Here is a 21,278-nt window from a genome sequence, read left to right on the forward strand (position 1 = left end):
ATTTCAAATTGGTGTGCAGTTCATGTTAATTTTGGGCAACCACTATAAATGTATTCTACTAGGTCCTACTAATCGGAAAATGATGTCGCCATTTTTTTCTGTTGCCCTTTAGTGACCTTGACAAGGTCAAAGTTCAAACGTCATTACAGTGACCATACTTCATCCAAAGTATATCAACCTGGGTACCAAAATGTGGTAAATTTCACAAGGAACATTGGTTATGACATTTGTTTCGTCATTTGACCTTTCGTTTTTTTGCAATATGCAAATAAATGAGATAATTAGAGACAAAAATATGCATAATTAGCATGCCCTATTAAACATATATCCCGGTTATCTATCTATAATTCCAGTAATCTCTGTGTGTATGTGTGTGTGTATGTCTGTGTGTATGTCTGTGTGTTTGTCTGTGACCGCTGTTTCTCGACAACCACGGGTCCGATATACTTGAAACTTGCCAGGTATATTGCTGGGGACCTGAGGATGCCTTTTCAAGGTTTCATATTAATCGGAGAAGTAGTTACCGAGCTATGGCGATTTATTTACCAAACTAATCACAGAACAGGTTGCGGGGTAGGCCAGCCAATCACAGAACACGTTGCGTAGGCGTGGCCGATGTGAGAGCGCGTGCGCCAATGGTAATTCGAGGCGTAGCGGGCGCCATTTGGAGGAGCTGGGAGGACTCGGTCGTGATAGAGTGAGCCTGAGTGAGTATATCAAGACAAGAACAAGATCTAGAAGGAGGTATGTACGGTGTGATTCATATAAGATATTGTTTAGTTATCGTCGATGAGGAATTTGGGGTCGGAATGGGTGATCGGCCTGGGTGACTGGGTCTCGACTAGATGCTGGGCCGCACCAAGGAACGGGCACCCACGTACGGGCACGTCCTAGTACATATAATGGCTAGTACATCCCGTCTCCAGAAAATGTTAATTGTTAGTAATTAATCACAAATGTATCCTGGGTCCTATTAGCTGACTGATGTCAATATTCTTGTGACTTGTGACCTTGAACTAAGGTCAAAGTTCAAAGAGCATATTTTGGCCACAATTCTGCATTACCATGATTGTGTTCCTATGTGCATCTAATGCTTATTGTTGACACACATTGTAAAATATTGTCCTGCCATTCGTAGCTTCCGAGTCCTGATCTTTTGAGAGATACGTGGTAGTCCTCTATACAATATGTTATTTCTGACATCTCTCCATGTCACATTCAGGGCCATCCGTAGCATGCTCGTGCAGCAGCCGTCGAGCCTTGCCTCCTGTTCGGAAGTGAGGGTCCATGCTTCAGAGGCGTACAGGAGGATCGATTTGCCAGTTGCAACGAATAGTTTTCTCTTGAGGTTATCTGGCATGCCTGATTGCCACATCTTCTTGAGGTCGTGAAGGGCTCATCAGGCTTGTGCTTTCCTCACTTTGATGTCTTTCTCGGTCGAGCTGATGTAGGACCCAAAGTACTTGAAGTCGTTCTTGACTGCCAGAGTGGAACCATTGGAGTGTCCAGATCCTGACCTCGTCTGTGATGTTGAAAGTCATCACCTCGGTCTTCTTCACATTCAGACTGAGGCCCACTTTCTTACACTCACGCTCTACATTCAGGAGCAGTTCCTGCACTTGTACGTGGTTGTGAAAGACTTGATGTACATGATGATGTATGCATGATGCTCATGATGCTTTCAAATCAAACTTGATCTATAGTCTTCAAAAACTACTCTAAAGTGATGAAGATAAAAAATGCAGATAAAAAGTGCATCAGTGATATTAACAGAGAAAATCGGATGATTCTCAGTGTCATGAAGGGAGCTCCACATATCATGGATGTTCATTCACTCAAGGGCTGGTTTCATAACTGTCACAGTATATAATTGTAATCTGTATTGAGATTTGAGAATTGGAACATGTGTACTAATTTAGTGTCAAAATCTGGAGTGAAATCTGAAAATAAAGAAATTATTCGTATAACTAAGCGTATTTACATATTTAGTTTATGCAAGCAAGGCTCTGATCCCTCCTCCATATTTACACAATAATATGTGAAATTGCCAAAGCATTAAACTTAACTTTTACCAGTTTGGACAATTAGAATAAATGAAGAAAGGATTAAGGAATGTGCCAAAAGTGTAACTTCATTGAGTGTAACAAAAATAATTAACCAGCAGGATTGCTGTACGTAAAGGCTCCTGCGGCAGCTACTGGGTTCTCTGTGGGGACATCTCTGGAGTTAGGAAGGCAAAATAAATTGAATTAAAGATTTAATTAAAAGAACGATTAACATAAAGGGAGGATTAGAATGAGTAAAGCAACTGGACAAGTGAACTACTCGTTCAAAAGAGAAATGGAAAAAATATTGTAAGAATATTTCAATCAATTTATTTTTTGAGAAAAATTTCCACTCAAGTTTTGAGGGGTTAATTTCCCCCCACTTGCTCGGTCTCCCCCCTACCACACTCCCCTCTTCTCTCTTTCTTTCACTCCCACCCCTCTCCCTTCCGGAGTGTATAGTGATGTGTGGTGAGGCGTCGCTCCCATCCCCTTCCTCGCTCTTCCCCCTTTCCTTGCTCCCCCACTCCTCACTTCCCCAACTCTGCTCTCCACTTGTCCCTCAGTCGCCTCACCCCTCTACTCGCTCCCCCACCCTTCCTCTCTCTCCGTCCTCCCTCTCTCTGTCCTCCCTCACTCTCTCTTGCTCCCAGCCCTCTTTGCACCCCCTCCATCCCAGGATGTATGGTGACGTGTGGTGAGGCATCGCTCTCCCCATTCCTTGCTCCCCCTGCCTTCCTCTCGCCCCTCTCACTCCTCCTCTCCCATCTTTCTCTCTCCTCCTCTCCCATCTTTCTCTCTCCTCCTCTCCCATCTTTCTCTCCTCCTCTCCCATCTTTCTCTCTCCTCCTCTCCCATCTTTCTCTCTCCTCGTCTCCCATCTCTTTCTCTCTCCTCTCACATCTCTTTCTCTCTTCTCCTCTCCCATCTCTTCCTCTCTCCTCCCTCCTCTTTCTCTCCTTCTATCGTCCCCTGCTGGCTGTTGTGATTTGGGTGTGGCGTCATGGCCACCGTATGCAGCTGCTCTGTTTTGTGGTGAGGCGTCAGCATATTGTTTTTGTCCCTACAGCTCCCCCCCCCCCCCACCACCCCCTTCTCTCCTTTCCTGTTACATCCTATGTGCCTCTGGTGTTTTGTTATCCGGTTTTCGACTCCTTTATGTTCGAGAGAGAGAGATTGAGAGCGGGCTTATTTTGGGTGTGGCCTACCCGTTTTGAGGACGCTTTGTAAGCCTTGTTTATGCTTATAATGCGTTTTTGGTTTTTCTTTTTAGCTTTATTTATTTATGTTTGATATCTTCTTGTCAGGTTCGGACAAGAAGAGGACGATAATATCGCCGACATGGATGGTGAATGAACGCTCTCGATGTGAGGGTTTCGATGGCTTAACCCGGAAGCGTGCGTTCCTCCCGACGGAATTCCTGTAGAGGACATTATCCTCGCAGTTGGGAATATTATTGGCGATGAAAATATTCGTGCTGCATCACGTATGAATCAGAAGGTAGTTGTTTTCGTTTCAGACGATGAACTCGTCCATGACGTAAGTGCCGGAATAAGCACAGCAAGTGGTCATTTTAGGCAAGATAAAAAAAATGAGTTGGTGATCGTCCCCGCCCGACCCTACGAAACACACCCGACCCGAAACATTTTTTATTTTTTATTTTGAAAAAAATCATTCAAAAACGATCTTTTCAGTCAAATTTGGCGCCGTTCTGCACCGCATGCGCAGTGCGTGCTGCGCAGAGCGTCGCAAGTGCCTCAGGCAACTTCACCCATTTTACGTTAGCCATTCATGGCGGCTATTGTGTGAGATTTTTCCCGCTGAAATCTGTATCGATTCGTGATAGAATCGGCTTGAAATGCCTATTGTGATCGCATCAATAGCCCGTGAGGGCTCTTCCAAGACGGTGAAGGACTGGTTTGCGTGCAATATCGAGTTGGATGTTACAATCTCGGACTTCTATGCAGAGTTCTCAGACGGCAAGTATGATGGGGATAGGGAGCCATTGCCTGACGATACACGCGGTACTTTTGTCAAAGTATTCGCCGGCCCCAGTAAAACCGACATGACGAAGGTTTCACCAGCTTGCAAAGTTTCTGATGTGACAAAGACTCTTGGCTCATTTCTCAAATTTGTGTTGGCTGCAGACACGGCCACGGATCACAGGATGGAACCCGATAGTCGACCAACTGTTTTTAGTGTCCTCATGAATGCTGCCCGTGATGATGCTTCTTGTACTTGGGTGCCAAGGTGCCAAGGGCATGGTGTTTATCTGTTTTTCCGATGTCATGGTGTATATACATGTACAGGTGTCTTGCCCTTTCACTACCAAGCTCAGCTAGGACATTCAACATCATCCAAAATCACACAAACACTGTTTCATAGAGATTTGGGCAATGTCTGTAAATCTGTGAGATGAATGAAGAAATTAAATCATTTTGAGGAGAAAGGAGTCTTTATTTCATATTTTTCCATGTCAACAAAACTCAATGGAAAGTAGGACAAAAAAATAAAAAATAAAAATAAAAACCTCCCTCCCGACCCGAACTTTTGAGAAAAAAGGACGATCACCAACTCATTTTTTTTATCTTGCCTTATGATGGCGTCGCCGATGCCGAGTCGTTATATCAAACGCACTTCCGTTTATTTCGAATGACAGGATTATGACCGTGTTATCGCGTTATAGTAAAATGGTGTCTAGGATCTCTACAATTCCTCTTGGTTGTCGGCATCAACGTGTTAAACGTGTCATGAGGTTCCGAAGGCAGGTGTACATGGTCCAACCAGACCCTGGGGACGATACGGGCTTCAATATGTCGTTCAAAATAAACTTCGAGGACACGAACTACCAGGTGTACGCATCGTCCACGTCCGCCACCTTAAGGTGTTTTCAGTGCGGAGCGTTCGGACATTTAAAACGCTTTTATCCCAAAGCCTCCTGTGTCAGGTGTGGAAAAAAGGACACACTGATGCGGTGTGTAAGGAGGAGGTTACCGTGACTCCACGAATTAACATTCCTATTGGGAAGGAGGTTAACGTGACTACACAAATTAACATTCCTATTGGGAAGGAGGTTAACGTGACTACACAAATTAACATTCCTATTGGGAAGGAGGTTAACGTGACTACACAAATTAACATTCCTATTGGGAAGGAGGTTAACGTGACTACACAAATTAACATTCCTATTGGGAAGGAGGTTAACGTGACTACACAAATTAACATTCCTATTGGGAAGGAGGTTAACGTGACTACACAAATTAACATTCCTATTGGGAAGGAGGTTACCGTGACTCCACGAATTAACATTCCTATTGGGAAGGAGGTTAACGTGACTACACAAATTAACATTCCTATTGGGAAGGAGGTTAACGTGACTACACAAATTAACATTCCTATTGGGAAGGAGGTTACCGTGACTCCACGAATTAACATTCCTATTGGGAAGGAGGTTAACGTGACTACACAAATTAACATTCCTATTGGGAAGGAGGTTAACGTGACTACACAAATTAACATTCCCAACGAGGAGGAGGATACCGGTACTCAAATCAACATTCCCAACCAGGAGGTTAACGTTACTCAAATTAACATTCCCAGTGAAGAGGAGGTTAACGTTACTCCACAAATCAACATTCCCATTGAAGAGGTTAACTTTACTCCACAAATCAACATTCCCAGTGAAGAGGAGGTTAACGTTACTCCACAAATCAACATTCCCAGTGAAGAGGTTAACGTTACTCAAATTAACATTCCCAAAGAGGAGGAGGTTAACGTTACTCAAATTAACATTCCCAGTGAAGAGGAGGTTAACGTTACTCCACAAATCAACATTCCCATTGAAGAGGTTAACTTTACTCCACAAATCAACATTCCCAGTGAAGAGGAGGTTAACGTTACTCCACAAATCAACATTCCCAGTGAAGAGGTTAACGTTACTCAAATTAACATTCCCAAAGAGGAGGAGGTTAACGTTACTCAAATTAACATTCTCAGCGAGGAGGAGGTTACAGGCACTCCACAAATCAACATTCCCAGTGAAGAGGAGGTTAACGTTACTCCACAAATCAACATTCCCAGTGAAGAGGAGGTTAACGTTACTCCACAAATCAACGTTCCCAGTAAAAAGGAGGTTAACGTTACTCCATAAATCAATATTCCCAGTGAAGAGGAGGTTAACGTTACTCAAATTAACATTCCCAAAGAGGAGGAGGTTAACGTTACTCAAATTAACATTCTCAGTGTGGAGGTTACCGGCACTCCACAAATTAACATTCTCAGCGAGGAGGAGGTAAACGCTAATGCACCACCTAATGTTAATGCACCACCAGCGGCTCAATCGCCAATGTTATTCCTGGCAAAGCGTTGCTATGGGTACCAAATCTAAATTGGTGACGAGTAAACGAAGAGCACCTGATGAGTCGTTAACACCAGGTGCTGTTAAAAAGGTTGTGCTGGATGTGCAGACCTTCGGTGCAAAAACTCATCAAGATACTCCTGAAATCTCTTTGCAAAACGTTAACCAAATAAATGAAACGGAACACCTGGAGAAGTGTAACGGGATTCAAACGGTAAAACAAAGTGCTTCCATTTCCCGCACGGACAAGGGTGATGATGTAAATATGGCTGACAGTGAGTCAGTGAACGATACGTCATCGATCCGACCACATGAAGGTGATCAAACTATGGTCCAACATAATTATGCCCATTTAACAAATGAGGGTGTAAACACAAATCCACAGGAGTGTGGAAACAATGATTTGACTCCAGTTGAGGAAAGTCGTAGTCAGGCTGCCGATGTTTCCCAAACCCAACACTTTGGGGACCCCCAGACCCTGGCATACTTGTTCATAAAACAGGAATGGCTGAGGGTATTGACCCAGACCCCTTTGGGGCAATGTCTGACTTATCGGAATCAGAGGAGGAGGTGGATGTGACGGTTGTATCACAATCAATGGCAGATCAGCCCCAAGTCTCTCATCTTGTTCCTCATTTCTCAATGAAACGTAGACAACGGAATGTTGTCATTTTTGATCATTTCCCCAACTTGGCTTCTGTTACGGATTTGTCACTTCCGTTGTTGTGGTTTTCATCCACTGTAAACATTTTTGGTTCCATGTATTATTATTGTTATCATAGCCTGGTGTTGGCTTAACGGTTAGGGTGCTGGCTTGGGATCCTAGGATCCTGAGTTCGAATCCCGGTCGATCACTAAATTAACACCAGGGGGGTTAACTCAGCCTGTTCATCCTTCTGAGGTCAGCAAATTGAGTACCAGCTTGCTGGGATGAATGATCCCGGTGTATACCCCGGTTTAGAATAGGTACACCATATCCCTGCGCATCGTAAGAGGCGACCAAGGGTTGGCATCAGGAAGGGCATCCGGCCATAAAAATATTGCCTCAAACAGGGAACCATGATTGTCATGGGGCCTGCAAGGCTAACCCCTGCTCTAGCGGGGAAAATGACCTTAAAACGATCATTCATTCATTTCATTCATATGTACTATTATTGTTATCGTTCAAGTGAAATAGAGATTACTATTTTCAAAAGGTAAAAAAAGTTAATGTTTTAAATGAAACCGGAACTGGAAGACGACGAAGAGGAAGAGGAGAGGAGGCGGAGCGAGTGAGTCGGACAAGAAGACTAGCTGCTTCGAGGTCTGGAGCGAACGTTGGCGAACGAGGGTCACGAGTGAACTTTGGGTTTCCTGGGAAAGGGATTCCTGCGACAGAGTTGTTATCGCTGTGACCGATAAACCTGCGTGACAGGTTCTGCGGTCGATTCTGAAGAGAATGGTTGGAGTGCCATTACGTCTCGAGAAACGGGCCGTTGGCCATTTTGACTCGCGCCAGATTTTCGCATCGCTCCAGGTTTTTCACCTCGCTTCAACCATTTTCACCGCATTCAGACGTTAATCTGGTGTGTGTGTGTAACGTGGCTTTTGAGTGGGAAATCTGCGGTTCGCCGATTGGGAGCCGTGGAACGTCCATACCCGAGGGTGTGATTTCCCAGTCGCCTTGAGGGCACCTTTGCGCAGCTTTGGCAGCGTGACTGTGACTGTCATCCGAACGGGATTTTGGTCTCGATTAGGCATCGTTCTGACGATCACTGGAGCGGATCGACTTTGGCTTGATGCCGGAATAGAGACATTGGGAATGTTCTTCTTTTCGCTCACTTGGAGCACAGTGAGTTATATTGTACGAACCTGATGGTACCATCACAGGAAATATATATTGGTTGTACAATTGATTACTATTGTTGTTGTACTGTTATTCTTGTGTGATCTTAATACAATACTTGTTTGTTGGTAACAATTGGTGTGGTTTCACCATTGATCTTTGACATACAGAAGAACACATCTTTCTGCCGTGACTCCTCTCGGGGCTCGGAGGTACACCGTGAGGGGGGTTTGGGGAGGAGCACGTAACACTTCCTTTATTCAGGCTGCAAAACTGGTCCTAAAAAATCTGAGGAACTAAACCTCACAAAATCACAGTTCCATCGACTAAAGTAAATAACAACAAAGGCAAAGTTTAAGTTTTCTCAGCATCAGACAAAATTCACAAACAAATATGAAGACACTCACTCTTGCAACTCTTAATATAAATGGTGGTGGGGCGAATAACATCCGCCAGATCCAAGTAAATAGTTTATTCAAACGGAAACAAGTTGATGTGATCTTACTGCAGGAAACTCATATCATTGAGAAGGTAGAACATGACTGGAGCAGCATTTTTAAAGGTAAATGCTTCTTCAGTAACATGTCATCTGTATCTGCTGGAGTTGGGTTCTTGTTAAAACCAGGACTTGTACCTGACTCTTGCCTCTTTCAGGAGGTGATAAAGGGCCGGTTTGCTTCCCTGGAACTGGTGATTAATAACATAAAATTTATTATTTTTAATGTATATGCACCAAGTGAAAGTACTGACCGTAAAACGTTCTTTACTGTCGTGGTAAACCATTTAAAATTGTTTGACCTGAATCAGTGCATATGCATGGGGGGTGATTTCAATTGCATGTTTGAGCCCAAATTGGACAGAAACTCACCAGAACCACATCCCGAAGCCCATGGTGACCTCTCCCATTTCCTTTCCATTGTGGGTTTACTTGATGTATGGCGCTTGATACACCCAAATGACCAACAGTACACATGGTGTCGATGTTCCAATGGTCAAGTGTCCTTAGCGAGGCTTGACAGATGGTACATCACCCCACGTTTTAGGAATATGATAACCTTCTCGAATATTATTCCCTCTATCTTCTCCGACAACCACATGGTCACTATGGGCCTATCCTTTCCTCATTTCAAACATACTAGTGGCTATTTGAAATTTAATACTAGTCTTTTGGATGATGCCTTTTTTAAGGAAGCCTTTCGCAATCTATGGATGGTAGTAGTTGAAGAAAAGCCCCGTTTTGCTTCCATTAACCTTTGGTGGGACAACATGAAAACCCATCTAAGGCTGTTTTGTCAACAGTTTAATTCATATGTCACTCATGAAAGTCGAGTCACACTGGCTCGGTTAGAAACTGAAATTCTAAAACTGGAGAACAAACTGGCGAAACAAGAGAATGAGGCAAACTATAAGTTACTCCTTGAAAGAAGGACCCAACTTGGAGAACTATTGCAGGAGAAAGCTGCAGGATTATTAGTTAGATTAAGAATAAAAAAATATTAAAGTATCAGATAGCCCGAGCAAATCCTTTTTTCACCTTGAATCCAAAACGAAGACTCAGCTTATCTTATCAGTTATGGACCCCAGTGAAAATGTAATTGCAAATTCTGATGGGGTAAAAAATACCATTAAAACGTACTATTCAGAACTGTTTGCAAAAAAAGATGTTTGTGAGGATAAGATGAAACTCTTTACCTCCCATCTCCCATCTCTGACTGAGACTCAACGGCTGGAGCTGGATGTGCCGTTAACCCTTCCTGAATTAGAATGTGCTCTGGCTGAAATAGAATCTGGAAAAGCTCCAGGAATTGATGGCCTACCAGCTGAGTTTTACTTGGAATTTTGGGACCTTTTAGGTCCAGAACTCTTAAATGTAATCCAAGAATCCCTGCGAACTGGTGCAATGCCATTAAGCCTAAGGAGAGCAGTGGTGAGTCTCCTCCCAAAGTCAGGAGATCTCCGGCGGATGGAGAATTGGAGACCAGTTTCAGTATTGTGCACCGACTACAAACTGTTTTCAAAAGCGATGGCAAATCGTCTGAAGAAAGTCATTGGTGACCTGGTCCTACCCGATCAGACTTTCTGCATCCCCAGTCAATCCATTTATTACAACATTTTTTAAGTTCGGGATTTAATGGGCACTTACCACGATTAAAATGATTTTTGAATAATTTTTCTAGACCTTGAAAAAGCCTTTGACGGTATTGATCATGTTTTTTGTGGCGTGTTTTGGAAGCATGTGGCTTTGGGGTTAACTTCAGAGCCTTCATATCTCTATTGTACACTGACATCTCCAGTGTAATTAAGGTAAACAATGAACTCGTTTCCCCCATACAGGTGCAGAGAGGGGTACGGCAGGGTTGCCCATTCTCAGGATGGCTTTTTGCATTCGCAATGGAACCATTACTTTGTACACTCAGGGAGAATATCTCTGGCCTGACGTGTTTCCCAAGGAGTCCACCATTGACTATATCAGCTTATGCAGATGATGTTTGTGTCATAATCAGAAACAACCGGGATATTGATGCTCTTGTTAAAGCCTTGAGAACCTTTTTCGAGACTTCTTCCCTGAAAGTTAATTGGAGGAAAAGCAAAGCTATTTGGGTGCCTTACCTTAATAGTTGCCTCCCTGTCTCGACACATCTACCTCCTCTTCCAGAAAGCTTAGAATGGAAGGCAGATGGGATCGACTACCTTGGTGTGTCCCTCGGTTCCACACAATTTTTGAAGAAGAATTGGGAAGGCTTGATTGGAGAAATGGAGAGGAAACTGAACCTGTGGAAAAGAGTCCTACCGCACCTTTCATTTAAGGGCCGTGTCTTAGTTGCCAATAACTTGGTTGCTGCAACTTTATGGCATCGATTTATTTTGCCTACAACCGCCGGAAGTGCGGCTTAGAATGATCCTGGCCAAACTTGTGGACTTTTTTTTGGGAGGCCATCATTGGCTGCGGCCAAACGTAATATGCCATACTTCATCTGAAGGAGGCCAAGGCCTTGTTCACGTGAAATCCCGCCTCATGGCCTTTCGCTTGTGCTCCATTCAGTGCCTTCTATATGTTGAGCACCTGCCAAACTACCCATTGGCCTGTCATATTTTGCAACAGGCGGGCAGACTTGGCTATGGTCATGAAGTATTCCTGACCCACCTCAAGGATGTGGATACAGCAACGCTCCCTATATTCTACCAGAGCCTTCTCAATGCCTGAAAAGGTCTTACCATGAGTCGCAAAGAGGACACATACTCCCCAGGGATGTTCGAAGTTGAACCACTGTTTTTCAACCCTCTCTTCCCTGATGTATTCAAGAGCCGTGATTTGTGCCAACGCTTCATTGATGCAGGCATGAACAAAGTATGGCACCTCTGGCCAAACTCTGGTGTAGGGTGGAAGACTGTGGAAGATATTTCAAATATGACAGGAATTCGGTCCAAGAAGACAATCGGCTTAATATTGAGAGGTCGTACAAAAAGGTCATCAACTACGGTTATTTTTCTATTATTATTACTACTATTATTGTTATTATTATTATTATTCTATTATTATTATTATTATCTATGATTATTATTAATTAGTCTATTAATTAGTCTATTATTAGTCTATTATTATTATTATTATTATGGACTCAGAATACACATGGACATCCTGATGGGTCATATTTCCCGAAACTGATTTTTGACAGCTCCCCCAGAGAACTTCCACCTGTTAGCACAGGGACAAATTCATTACAAGCTGCAAGCAGCAAGAGTCTGCATAGGTGTTGCGTGTCTCTAATTCTCGGTGTTTCTCCATTAAACGGAGTAGCACGCTGGAAGAGACTTCTCTCTGCGGGGCCCCCCACTGAACCTGTATGGGAAGCGATGTATTGTAAGCAAATCACCAAAACAACAGGGGATCTCCAGTGGCGCATTGCCCACTGGATCATCCCATGCAATACATATGTGAGGAATTTTGCCCCAATATCTGCATGCTGCCCCCTTTGCTCTGTAAATGAGGATGTATTTCATTTTTCATTGGCTGTGAAAGACTTTTTCCATTATTTAACTGGTTAAACTTTGTGTCACACAAAATGAATTTCAGATTTACTTTTCGTTCCTTTATTTTTGGGTTTAAAAAGGAACGTCAACATGACAAAAAGTATGAACCGTTGTGTTTTTTTGTAGCAACAGCAAAACTTGCGACATACTTGTCCAGAAAGGGGAAGCGTAATGGTAAATCGCTTCACCAATGCAACGTCATGACGTTTTTCACTGCGCTTGTTTCTGCAAGGGTAAAACTTGAATTTAATTTTTCCAAGACCATGGCTGAACTTGATCTGTTTGTGGAAAAATGGTGTTTAGAAAATGTTTGTGAAGTTCGCCAAAATGAGTTGGTATTATCTCTTTCTTAAATAATCAAGTCTTTCTATAATTTAGTAGTATTGCGTTATTTTATGTTTTTATAATTATGAACTGATTAATTGTTATACTCTCATTGTTTCCTCGCTTTCATATTCTCTCCTGTTTTGTTTGGATTTTTGATTTGTAAATTGTACATACACACACTTTTATAATTTTGTAAGAAAAGGATCTCAAAACTCAAAGTCTCTCTCTCTCTCTCTCTCTCTGTCTGTCTCTGTCTCTCTCTCTGTCTGTCTCTGTCTCTGTCTCTGTCTCTCTCTCTCTCTCTCTGTCTCTCTCTCTCTCTCTCTCTGTCTCTCTCTCTCTCTCTCTCTCTCTCTCTCTCTGTCTCTCTGTCTCTCTGTCTCTCTTGCTCCCACCCCTAAACTCACAAGTCACTCTCCTGGAGAGGATAGCAACGTGTGGTGAGCCATCACCCTCCCCCTCTTCCTTGCTATCTGCCACTTCCTCACTCTCCCTCCCTCTCTCTTGCTTCCCTCTCGCTCCCTCTTGATCTCACTCACTCTTCCTGCCTCACTGCCCCTCCTTGCTCCCCTGCTCCCTCTTTCTCTCTCCACCTCTGTTTGTATTCCCTTCAGCGAAGCGACAGTTGCTATTTGCTAGTTACCAGTAAGCTTGTAAAGCACTCGCCAAATGGCTTATGCACTCCATTTAAACAGTGGATAAGGAACGGTTGGCTTGGCAAGCGATAGCAAGCGTGTTGGCCATGGAACACACCACAAGTCTACGCTTGTGTATTCGACTATTGGTTGGATTGCGTTGCTGGGACATGGTGGTTTTTTGAATGCTTGGAACGCATTTTGGAACACAAAAACTACAATAAAACAACCCAAAAATGCAAAAAAAAAATTATTGTTTTGTATAAATTGGTGTGGTGTTGATGTGGCGTAGGCCTGATGGGCCGAATGTCCCCTCCATGCGTATAATTACCTCCGCCACCGAAGGTGGATGGAGGTTATGTTTTCACCCGTCTGTTACTTGTGAAAATGGAAGATTTTTCATTCAAGTATATTGCTTGGTCTTGTGCATTATTCTGTCTGTCTGTCTGTTCATTTATTCATTCATTCATTCATTCTTCTCCAATGGCTTGATCTCCGATCATCAATTTGGATTCAGACCAGGTCATTCTACTCTGGACATGCTGCTTCTGCTGTCTCAACAATGGATGGAGGTCCTCAATGCCAAACAGGAAATCAGAGCTGTCTCCCTTGACATATCACATGCCTTCGATACGCTCTGGCACCCAGCTCTGCTCACCAAACTCTCCTCCTATGGTATCCATGGAAATCTCCACGCATGGATTGTGGAGTTCCTCTCTGGTCAGAGTCAACGTGTGGCCCTGAATGGATTTCTCTCATCTCCCATCTGCATCTACATCTCGCTGTCTGATAATATGGACCAACTTCTATCTTCCCATCCCAACTCTCTCTTCCTCATATGTGGTGATTTCATTTGTCACCATGCCAGTTGGCTGGGTGTGGGTACCTCTCTCACCAGCCATGGCTCTTCAGCAAAGGACTTCTGCGACTCACTGGGACTGACACAATCTGTCAATTTCCCGACCCGGATCTCAGTCAACGGAGCATCTTCTCTTCTGGACTTGGTTATGACTAACTTCCCTGAAAATGTCTGCTGCTCTTCTTCTGCTCCAATCGGCTCATCTGATCATGTGCTTTTTAAAGTGGACATCTCTCTGACCATTCTCAGAGAGCCTACTCAGCGTCGATGAGTCTGGCATTTCACTCAGGCCAACTGGCACAGTCTTCAAGCAGCCATCAATCATCTGGACTGGTCTCCCATCTCTACCGCCTCTGACATCAACTCATCCTGGGAATTCTTCCAAAGCAAATTGCTCTCTCTCATGCACAGATTTATCGCATCTCGTCTTCAGTTGTCATACCATTCCTCCCATCCATGGTACAAGGAATCTTGTGGTGAGGCTGTTGCCCAGAAAAAACTTGCTTTCGTCTCCTGGAAAGCAAATCCAAGGGAAGGAAATCTCATTTCCTTTCACAAAGCCTGAAACAAGTGTGTGTCCACCCTCAGGAGAGCCAGGAAACAATATCTCTCCATTCTCAAGACCGAACTCTCTTATCTGTCTCCCTCTTCCAAATCCTGGTGGCGTCTGGTCAAATCTGTTTCTGGTGTTTGTTCCCCCTCCATCCCCTCCCTCACCTCAAACGGCTACACGGCTGACTCCGCACGTGAAAAAGCTGAATGCCTCAACTCTGTGTTTGCCTCTAAATCTTGTGTCCCAAACCCATCCCTCTCTGTACCCACCGTACCCAGTCATACCCAGCTGCTCGTGGACTCTGTGTCCTTTCCTCCTGACAAGGTGGAAAAGTTTCTGTCAACCCTCGACTCTGATTCTGCAACTGGACTTGACGGCATCAGCCCACGGGTCCTAAAATCCTGTTCTTCCGCTCTTTCACTCCCTCTCTCTGTTCTCTTCACCCTCTCTTTTGCTCGAGGTCATCTGCCATCTGCTTGGAAATCAGCCAACATCACGGCTTTGCACAAAAAAGGTGCAAAAACAGATCCTAGCAACTACAGACCAATCAGCCTTCTCCCAATTATCAGCAAAGTCATGGAATCCATCATTGCTTCAGACATGAAATCTTTCCACTTCTCCAATGGCTTGATCTCTGATCATCAATTTGGTTTCAGACCTGGTCACTCTACTCTGGACATGCTGCTTCTGCTTTCTCAACAATGGATGGAGGTCCTCAATGCCAAACAGGAAATTAGAGCTGTCTCCCTTGACATATCATGTGCCTTCGAAACGGTCTGGCACCCCGCTCTGCTCACCAAACACTCCTCCTTTGGTATCCATGGAAATCTCCACGCATGGCTGGCGGACTTCCTCTCTAGACGTAGTCAACGTGTGGCCCTGAATGGGTTTCTCTCATCTCCTCTTCCTGTTCAGGCTGGAGTTCCCCAAGGCAGTGTTCTGGGCCCTGTGCTTTTTCTGGTCTTCATCCATGATCTCTCTGACTCTCTTGAAAATCCTCTCTATCTCTTTGCTGATGACTCTACTCTCTGTTGCTCTATTCTTCATCCCTCAGATCAGCAGTCTGCAGCCTTCTCACTCTCTGCAGACCTGGACAAAATCACAGACTGGGAAAACAAGTGGAACATGTCTTTCAATCCTAACAAATCTCACACTCTTACGATGTCTCTCCGAAAAGACCAACTGGACAACCCTCCCATCCACTTTCTGAATAATCCTCTCCAAGAAGTTCTGTCATTCAAGTTTTTGGGTCTCACTATCTGCCATGATCTTTCCTGGGAAAACCACATTTCAAATCTGGCCTCCAAAGCAGGTCGCCGACTGGGCATCCTCTGTTGTGTGAAGTCCTTCCTTGGCACACCTGAGCTCCTCACCACATACAAGGCTTTCATCCGCAGCTCAATGGAATACTGCTCTCCCCTCTGGGCTGGTGCTCCTGCCTCACACCTAGCTCGTCTTCACGCTGTTGAAACCAAAGCGTCAGAATCATTGGAATCTCCCGCGATGAAGCTAATTCCAAGGGCCTTTCACTCACTCACCGCAGGCAGGTTGGTGGTCTTTCCGTCTTCTACCGACTCCTCTCTGGCCTTGCCCCCCCCCCCCCCGCCAGCTCTCTCTGGGCTCTGTCCCCCAAATATTCCTACAGGTCGCACAAGATCTGCCTGCAACCCTCTTATGGTTAAACTGCCAAAATCAAGACTCTCTGCTCACCTTCACTCCTTCATTCCTCTTTTCTCCCACCTCTGGAACAAACTCCCTCACTCTCTTCAATCCCACTCCACCCTCCAAGTCTTTAAAACAGCTGTTCACCACCATCTCTTATCTTCCCCCATCCAAAACCTTGATCTTTTCTACCACTGCTAATTTCACCCCAAGTCCACTTTTTTGAAATACCAACTTCTGTCCTGGAAGTCCTTGGTGTCCTTGTGTTTTATACTTCTCCCAACCCCACCCCACCCCTTCCCACGCCCCCTCCCCCCAAGCCCTCTCCCTCCCACACATCTCCCTGCTCTCAAATGTTGTGTTTGTGTGCTTCCCCTTCTCTCCCCATCTTGCCTTCCGCTCCCTCTTTTTATATATTTTGTTTGTCTGGTTGATTTGTTTGTGAAATAAATGTTAGCTCTTTCACGAGCCTCGATTCAGTATACAAAAAAAAAAAAAAAAAATCTCCCCTTCCTGTTCAGGCTGGAGTTCCCCAAGGCAGTGTTCTGGGCCCTGTGCTTTTTCTGGTCTTTATCAATGATCCCTCCGACTCTCTGGAAAATCCTCTCTACCTCTTTGCTGATGACTCCACTCTCTGCCGCTCCAATCCTCTTCCCTCAGATCGGCAGTCTGCAGCCTTCTCACTCTCTGCAGACCTGGACAAAATCACAGACTGGGCAAACAAGTGGAACATGTCTTTTAATCCTGACCAATCTCACACTCTTACTATGTCTCTCCGAAAAGACCGACTGGACAACCCTCCCATCTACTTTCTCAACAATCCTCTCCAAGAAGGTCTGTCGCTCAAGCTTTTGGGTCTCACTATCTGCCATGATCTTTCTTGGGAAAACTACATTTCCGAGCTGGCCTCCAAAGCCAGTTGCTGACTGGGCATCCTCCATCGTGCGAAGTACTTCCTTGGCACACCTGAGCTCCTCACCACATACAAGGCTTTCATCCGCAGCTCAATGGAATACTGTTCTCCCCTATGGGCCAGTGCTCCTGCCTCACACCTCGTTCGGCTTCACGCTGTTGAAACCAAAGCTTTCAGAATCATTGGAATCTCCCACGAAGAAGCTATCTCTGAGGGCCTTTCACTCACTCACCGCAGGCAGGTAGGTGGTCTTTCTGTCTTCTACTGACTCCTCTCCGGCCTTGCTCCTCCAGCTCTCTCTGTGCTCTGTCCCCCAAATATTCCTACAAGTCGCACAAGATCTGTCAGCAACCCTCTTATGGTTAAACTGCCGAAATCTAGGCTCTCTGCTCACCTTCACTCTTTCATGCCGCTTTTCTGCTGCCTCTGGAACAAACTCCCCCACTCCCTTCAATCCCACTCCTCCCTCCAGGTCTTTAAAACAGCTGTTCACCACCATCTCTTATCTTCCCCCATCCAAAACCTTGATCTTTTCTACCCCCGCTAATTCACCCCAGATCCAATTTTTTTGAAATTCCAACTTCTTTCCTGGAAGTCCTTGCAGTGTCCGTATGTTTTATACCTCTCCCACCCCCCCCCCCCCTTCCCATTCCCCCCACCCTCAAAGACCTCTTCCTCACACAGATCTCTCGATGTCCCTGCTCTCAAATGTTGTGTTTGTGTCCTTCTCTCTCTCTCCACATCTTGTCTACCACTCCCCTTATTATATGATTTATGTGTCGGTTTGCCTTTCTGTGTGATTAATCTTAGCTCTTTCACGAGCCTCGATCTTGTATTCAAAAAAAAATAAAAAATTCAAGTCTGCTGGTTGGTCTTGTGCGTTATTCTGTTTGTCTGTCTGTCTGTATGTTAGTCGCCTGCAGGTCACAATTTTCTACCGATATTCACAAAACTTCACCAAACGGCAGAGTTGGTCATAAGCAAGAAGCCTATTGTTTTTGGGGTCAATAGGTCAACATAGGCCAAAGGTCAGCAACTTTTTCATATTTCTAAAATCCTCAATTTTCATCCCATTGACTTGAATTCGAAGAGGATTTTCATATCTGGTCACTGAATTCAACCAACATCTATTTTTGAGGTCAGCATAGGTAAAAAGGTCAACATAGGCCAAGTTTCTAAAATCTTCAATTTTCATTCAATTAACTTGAAATTTGAATAGGATTTACATACCAGGTCACTGAATTCAACCACCAATTGTACTTTAGGTCAACATAGGCCAAATTTCTAAAATCCTCCGATTGACTTGAAATTTTAAGCGGATTTGCATATCTGGTCACTGACTTCAACCACGAAGTATGTTTGAGGTAAAAATAGGCCAAAAGGTCAACATCGGCCAAGTTTATACAATCCTCAATTTTCATCCAATTAACTTAATAATGAAGAATTAACGACTTTTGAGGTCAACATAAGCCTAAAATAACAACTTATTTTCGGGATTTCGCAAGTATCGTGCTATGCACGACCAATTTCTTGTTTGTTTGTATTTCTGTCTGTGAACAAGATATCTCAAAAAGTTGTGGACAGATTCAAACAAAAGTTGGCATCGAGGTAGTGCATGTGACAAGGACGAAATGATTAGATTTTGGTGAGGATTCGGATCCGGATAGTAGAATTTTTAAAAGTGATTCTTCGCCATTGAGAGATCGGGCTCAATCCAATACAAAGCACGATATCTCAAAGTTATGGACGGATTTGAACGAACCTTGGTGGAGAGGTTGGGTGTGTGACAAGGACGAATCGATACGATTTGGTGAACATCTGAATATGGATTCGGATACGAGAAATGCTAGGTTCTCGTACCAGCTTGCTGGGATGAATGATCCCGGTGTGTACCCCGGTTTAGAATAGGTACACCGTATCCCTGCGCATCGTAAGAGGCGACTAAGGGTTGGTGTCAGGAAGGGCATCCGGCCATAAAACATTGCCTCAAACAGGGAACCATGATTGTCATGGGGCCTGCAAGGCTACCCCCGCTCTAGTGGGGAAAAATGGCCTTAAACGATCATTCATTCATTCGATAATTATTTAATTTTAAAGTTATTCTTCACCATTGAGTGATCGGGATAAAAACGATATATTGAAGGAGCACGGGCTGCAGCATGATACGGACAAAATGATGTCAAGGCACAAACTCGTCCGAGAAGATATTTATTCGTAAAACCAACTCGGGAACACTGAAAAGCCCGTTTATCGGGCTGCATTATAAAGCACAACCAGAAACCGAAACCGAAAGCCACGCCTCGCTTCGGTGGTCACGTGATCAACAGGTGTAGCTGATTATACCCGCCCGCGCGGCACGCTTTGGTGGTCACGTGACCAGCCACTCTGGCGCCGTGGATCCCCACCGGTGACGTCACCGGCTGGAGCAAGGAGATTCTGATGCTGGTCTTGCTTGGGGGACCCATGGGTCGCTACACACGCCCCCCCAGAATGGACCCGGTCCAGGGAGGTCAACCTGATGACCCGACCGAAACGACCCCTGGCCAGTCGTGGGGGGGGGGGGGGGGGGTCCGGTGTGGTGGTGGGTGTGGTCGGACGGGGGGTGCAGGCAGGGGGGTCCGGTGTGGTGGCGGGTGGTCGGACGGGGGGTGCAGGACGGGGGGGGGGCGGCCGAGGGGCCGGGCAAGTCCTCGGGGGAGGCTGCCGACGTTCCTCGCGGGCCTCCCGAGGTTGCAGTTCGCGGGTGCAGTGCCGAGAAGGCTCGAACGGTGCACGCGAAAAGCGGGTGAGCCAACCGAGGGGCTGGTCCAGGCCTCGGGGGAGGCTGCCGAGGTTCCTCGCGGGCCTCCCGAGGTTGCAGGGTCGGAGAAGTAGTTGCGGTTGTAGTTGTAGGTGCGCGAGGGTGACGAAGCGGCCGTTCCGCCAACGTCAGTGCGCGCGAAGGTGACGAAGCAGCCGTGCCTTTGGAGGGTCTTGGAATAGCTTCGCCCCTCCGGTCGTAGAGGAGGAGCCGAGCGCGGTGCGCGAACCTCATAGTCATGGCCGTCGTCGTTTCCGAAACTCCGGCATTTCGAAACCGCGTTCGAAACTGCGCCCGAAGCCGTGCGGGAGAAGCCGGCGTCACCAGCTTAGGTGGCTTCCCTGGCTAGGGCGCGCTTGCCGTGTTCGTTCGCAGCCCCTGCATCCGTGCGGGGGCAGTCGGGGTTGCGTGTTCAAATTCGGGGTCACCAGTGAAGGTGCACGGGCTCCAGCATGATACGGACAAAATGATGTCAAGGCACAAACTCGTCCGAGAAGATATTTATTCGTAAAACCAACTCGGGAACACTGAAAAGCCCGTTTATCGGGCTGCATTATAAAGCACAACCAGAAACCGAAACCGAAAGCCACGCCTCTCAAGCGAGGCGTGCTTCGGTGGTCACGTGATCAACAGGTGTAGCTGATTATACCCGCCCGCGCGGCACGCTTTGGTGATCACGTGACCAGCCACTCTGGCGCCGTGGATCCCCACCGGTGACGTCACCGGCTGGAGCAAGGAGATTCTGATGCTGGTCTTGCTTGGGGGACCCATGGGTCGCTACACACGCCTCCCCAGAATGGACCCGGTCCAGGGAGGTCAACCTGACCGAAACGACCCCTGGCCAGTCGCGGGGGGGGGGGGGGGTCCGGTGTGGTGGTGGGTGTGGTCGGACGGGGGGTGCAGGCAGGGGGGTCCGGTGTGGTGGCGGGTGGTCGGACGGGGGGTGCAGGACGGGGGGGGCGGCCGAGGGGCCGGGCAAGTCCTCGGGGGAGGTTGCCGAGGTTCCTCGCGGGCCTCCCGAGGTTGCAGTTCGCAGGTGCAGTGCCGAGAAGGCTCGAGCGGTGCACGCGAAAAGTGGGTGAGCCAACCAAGGGGCTGGTCAAGGCCTCGGGGGAGGCTGCCGAGGTTCCTCGCGGGCCTCCCGAGGATGCGGGGCTGGTCAAGGCCTCGGGGGATGCAGTGGACGGGGGGCGGCCGAGGAGCGGGCAAGTCCTCGAGGGAGGCTGCCGACGTTCCTCGCGGGCCTCCCGAGGTTGCAGTTCGCGGGTGC

This window comes from Myxine glutinosa, chromosome 4, assembly GCF_964187855.1.
Source record: "Myxine glutinosa chromosome 4, kmMyxGlut1.1, whole genome shotgun sequence".
In the NCBI taxonomy this organism is placed as follows: Eukaryota; Metazoa; Chordata; class Myxini; order Myxiniformes; family Myxinidae; genus Myxine; species Myxine glutinosa.